This window comes from Amblyomma mixtum, chromosome 10 (genome assembly GCF_055824585.1).
Source record: "Amblyomma mixtum isolate Tamu chromosome 10, ASM5582458v1, whole genome shotgun sequence".
Lineage (NCBI taxonomy): Eukaryota > Metazoa > Arthropoda > Arachnida > Ixodida > Ixodidae > Amblyomma > Amblyomma mixtum.
This window is the reverse complement of record NC_143021.1, coordinates 44,879,211-44,884,500: the sequence shown is the minus strand read 5'-3', so window position 1 is coordinate 44,884,500 and position 5,290 is coordinate 44,879,211. Positions and strand designations below refer to the sequence as shown.

General features: G+C 43.3%; 1 long non-coding RNA gene across 1 annotated transcript; it reads left to right on the top strand.

Moving 5' to 3' along the window:
* The first annotated feature begins 1,520 nt into the window (after positions 1 to 1,520).
* Positions 1,521 to 4,422, top strand: LOC149325682 (uncharacterized). The gene is made up of 3 exons (XR_016286565.1): positions 1,521 to 1,744; positions 3,028 to 3,120; positions 4,295 to 4,422. It is a non-coding gene; the product is annotated as an uncharacterized LOC149325682 (long non-coding RNA).
* Positions 4,423 to 5,290: the final 868 nt, after the last annotated feature.

The window sequence follows — 5,290 nt, the reverse complement described above, 5'->3', positions numbered from 1 at the left end:
TGCTGCATCATATAGTGCCAGGAACATAAAGCAAAGTTGCAATCAGCACATGTTTGCATATTGCATCCGCTTCCTGCTGTTCCGTATGCATGAAGGAGATTCCTGTTCCTAAAAAAAATTATTGTAACTTCGTTAACTGCTTTGCAATTTGATAAAATTGCTTTCAGAGCTAATATTCTTCAGCCTAAAGGCTTCTGTGGCAACGAGTCTACAGAGAGGACCCTTTATGAGATGCAAAGAAAGAACTGCGGAAATGAGACACGGGCAGCGAAGAGGCAAACGCACAGAAACGCAGAACAACTTTATTATGCAAAGAAACACAAGGAACGCATGTTTACCTCTTCGCCGTCCGTCTCATTTGCACATTTCTTTTTTTTGCATCTGTAATGGACCAACTGACTCGACAAGTTCTACTCCTTCATGAGAGACGAAGAAAACTGTAATGCCAGGAGGAGTGTGATGTGTGCCACCCATCAATGAAAAAGGGAAATGAGGTAATGGCAGAAAAATCACAGGCATCAAATCATACAAGATCGACATAAAGAACAGCAAGACACAATTGCATAGGTATAGCTTACAACGTCCTCAGACATATTTTTGATTCGTTACCAAACAAGGTATGATAGCGGTGTTTTATAGGTAATACGAAAATTATTTAGGAACATTTACACAACCTAGATTGTTATCACCCGCCCCCTGAGAGGTAAGAGCTGAGAAATATGGAATAGAATGCGTTGTATGTTGCCATGAACCATAAAATATCAACGCATATTTACTGGTTTGCAGTCGACGACCCAGTTCACGATAGCAGGGGCAGCCTTTAGACCCATTGTTCTCAATTTCCATTGGCCTCATTTTGCCAAGAGTTGGCAATGAATAAATATAGGATTTTATGTTGGGGTTTTTGGTGCTTTCATATCCGTCTATCCGATATTTTGTGGTTTCCTGAGATAGCAGTTGCACGTACTGCCCACAATGTAATGCACATTAGTACACTACAAGTAGTTTGTTAGCTAAACAAGTACGCTGAGTGAGAATTTTTGGCAAGAATGGACAGCTGAGCGAGTTTGTAATAATTCATCATGGGGGGTACAGCGCGAAGAAGTCGAAGGACGAAGCAAGAAGACTACACAGCACTCGTCTGTCTAGTCGTTGTTGTTGTAGCCTTTGACAAAATGGCAAGCACACGTACACACATACAAACGACAATACAACGCGCAGGACACACGCACAGAACATGGAAGAACAAAAATGTTCCAAAGCGTCTGCTCAGTCAAATTCGCACTACGCGCCGTCAGTAACGACTCCGGGCTTGGCTAGCGCTTCGACTTCGCCATGGCCAAGTTAAGCAGCCGTCCTGAGGTAACAACGTTTAAGCAATGAAATGAAAAACAATAATTTATCAAACCATTCAGGTTGCACGCTGGAAAAGCTACTGTAAAATTAAGTTCGTCTTATATGATTTATTTTGTGCGTCTTTGCAACGTCAGCGACGCGAGCATGTAGACGAAATACGTGAATAGCGCTAACTCTATGGCTGTGGAGCACTGAAATGGCGTGCTCTGGAGTACAGTACCTGGAGCGCGCCAGGAGTGGACGTTTGTCGGTGCGAACGGTTCGAAGTTAAAGCGTTTGAAATTGCACAAGGAAAGTCAGCGGCACTAAATTTTTCTTCCCATGCATCGCGAGTGACTTAGGTGGCAGCCACCCGGCAACGTCTCCGGTTTGGCGAGCTAGTGAGAAGGTAAGTATTGTTGTGTAATTTGGAAGCTTGTTTCCCTTTTTAAACACGCAGTGCTTTTGTTTGTATTGCAACACGGCAGGGTTTCGTGAGTCGTACCTTGCAACACTGCGTCTCGTCGCATGTTACGTTCACGATAACATCAGTACGACGTGGATGGTTTTCTGTCTCTATTTGGAGTAACATTGGTTGATCAGCGTAAAGTTTTGGATCGAATTAAGCACAAGCTGTCCATGTTGGTACTGCTTTTCGAATGCGCTTTGAGATGATTCTCCGCACGAGATGGTCTTCTGATAATTTGTTTATTACCAGGTATAGTGTAGAGGCTTGCAACCATTCATCCCACTGCAACAACGCTAAAAAGCTGTTTTGTGTTCATGCACTACAGTCGTGAGCAAAAGTGGAAAGACCACGCCCACCACGGCTTCGGGCGCGGGAGCAGCGCTCCGGGGCCGCACTGCGCTGCGCGCTGCTATCTCGCGCCGCACGCTCGCTGCGAGAGTGCCACGAGTGCGACAAACTTACCCTCGCTCTAGCGCGGTTGCTTATCACGCTTGACAAATTTCTAGTGCGGCGTTACTTTGCAGCCGACGGTTGCGACGAAGGGTAGCGCGCATCGCAAAGCGCCTAAAGTCTCTGGAGGGAAAGTAGGGCGAACTGCTCCCGGGTTCTCCTCCGTTTTCGGTGCGCCTTCACCGTTACGCGTCGATGCCGTGCCTGTATCGCCATGCTGTCGGAAGGCATGTGCATTTTCCACTCGACTTCCAAATCCTAAGGTAGCGACGAATACATCGAGGCGTAAAATGGAAGGCACTGTGGATCCTCGCTTCGAACAGCCCCTTCAAATAAGTATTTAAATGTTCGCCACTTGCAGGCTCTTCTTTACTGCCGTGAGGAATAACCTGTCGGAACGTAACATAAGCGTTTCATACCACATTTAGCGTGGTATTTCCAAATTCTCTACATTTAAAAAACTGGCTTGTAAAAGGCCAAATCTGGCAAACGGCATTTAGCAAAACTGTTTTGCTCTGTATGTTCCTAGGAATAACTTTAGTCCATTCAAGAACATGTATATTGACAATACCTCTTAAAGGCATGATCGCTGATATTAGCACTTGGTACCTCACGATGTATAGTTTTGTGCCTCCGGCACCACTGACTTGCATCGCATGTTAAATAGAGGAGTGAAAAGCTTGCTATTGGTTCAAACCAATACCCAGCATGGGGCTGTACACTTTTTGTGATGTTATGTGAAGTATACTTATGTATGAAACAATTTCTTTGAGCTGTATTCCACATCACTCAAATTCTACCAGAAGAAAGGCTGTGACACAACATTGCTCATTACTACTTTCTTGCCGAGCACATAACAGGCCATGGTAAGATGTGAACAAAAAAACTGTGCATGTGTGTGTTCTGCATGAGCTGATGTCAAGCGAAAGAGAGCACATCAAGTATTTTTTTTAAGTATTGCAGCATGTTTCTTTTAACTATTGAACTGGCCATTCAGCTTGCAAATCAGTTACTGCTGTATGTGCAGAAATTTTATAGATGAAGTGATTTCTGCTAATTCAACCTACACCTTTAATTGTCACTGTTCTTTTCTGTTGGAACAATTATATAACGTGCACTAAATACAGTTATGCATTTGTATCCTCAGTAAGCCTATTTTGTATTTCTTTGCTCTTTCTAAGCTTTTCTGCTGCTTGTGTGCATAGTCTAAGTTGATTTGTACATGTTTCAGTGTATAGCAGACATATACAAGCATGAAATCTATGTTAAGTAGACTTAGATGCCCTCTTTCTGAGACTGTTATCAAGATTGGGAGCGGGTCATTTCAATGAAAACTTGCATGTTACATTTGAAGAACCTTGGACAAATATTACTGCGGAATCTTCAAGCTGTGTTTATTCTTGGAGAAAGCATGTAATGAAAATAATGTTACATTAGTTATGGTGCGCCTTGTATGCTGAAAGGGGCTCCCACTTTGTGAAAGCTTTAATTTTAGAACAGCAGCAGCATTCAGGCTAGTTGGGTAACCATGTTTACATCATGAAAGCACTCTAAAGGATACATAAAGAGATGCACACACAGTGCACTTACTTCTTAATGGAAGTAAATCTACTGTGTGTCTGTCTCTTTCTGTATCCTTGTCTTTTTGAACGCTTTAACGATCTAAAGTTAATTTTGAAGAGAGCAAGGAAAACAAAGGCACACCTAAGTTCTCGTAATTAAGGATTAAAGATCATGTTCTGCTGTGTTGCGTAAAGTGTACATTGCATTGCTATTGCTGTACAAGTCAACCCATAAGTCAAACCGTAAATGGACTGTTTTGAGGAAGAAAAATGCCTAGTCAAGCGACCAGCCGCATAATTGGATCTGATACCTTCAGTGCACTAAAATGTATCAAACAGCTATGCAGCATAGTTCCAGTGTAGCTGAAGTGTTTCAGCAGCTTATTGGGCATTTTGCAGTGAAGTGCTGGCATATATGCATTTCTCTCCTAGGTGCATCTGTGATCAATTTTTTTTTTGTGTTTTGCCATTTGTGCAGGATATGTGCTCCAGTGAAGACCTCAGGGGCTTAATCCTCCTGTTCACTATATAGATCAAGTGGCGAGTATATCTGAGCCAACAGACAATAAATGCTGGATGGCCTTCATGTCATCTTTATCACTTTAACCAGGTGGGCCTTGGGTGAATTTTGTGCCAAGCTGCAGTGGTATGCTACCATAACGGCTTTCAGCTCACAGACCTGCTGTGCTGTGCAACCCTTTCATTTAGTGGCACATCATCAATGGGGCTCGTGGTAGGTGCTGGTGCTTAGCTTGCCTATATTTTACATGTACAAACATTTCCTTCTGCTACCGTCTGACACACTTGTGAAAAACTGCGCTGCAGCTTTTGCACGTGGTTGCTAGCTGTATGATGACCATCGTCAAAAACCAGTAACAATGGGTAAGACCTGAAGATGTAGTTAAGCCAACAATTATGACCCCTATTCGCCACCTGTAACATGGTGGTAACGCTGTAAGAATGTTAAAGCTATATGCTACCTGAAACATAATTATCACGCTAAATTTAACACTGTTGTGTAAACATTACCTCCTTATTGTGGAAATGTTGAGATTATTAGCTTTGTGTTGTGCAACTTTTCTACAAAAATGATCTCACAAGCAAAAAAAAAAGAGGACATTAGCAACTTTCAGATAACGTTACAAGGTAACGTTTCGGTACCATTCAGATAACATTGCTGCAATGAATTGCGTTGCTTGTAGTATGTGTGTCTCTATAGGTCTCTTCGATTTGGCTGCACTGGCTGCACTAGTTTTGCTAAAGTTCTGCCACCGTGCAACGAGCACGCAAGGCCGGTTCCGGCAGTTCACAACACTAGCGCCGCACTGTCGCTGTCAAAGCGAATAGGAAAGTTCACAAAGTGTGCAGGCCACCCGGCATCGTGAACTGGCTGGTACTGGCTCCGAAGTGAGTGCAGCGCAGTCAAGAACTCGTCGACAACTAGGACTGCACTTGTACAGAACGAAGAGGCGAG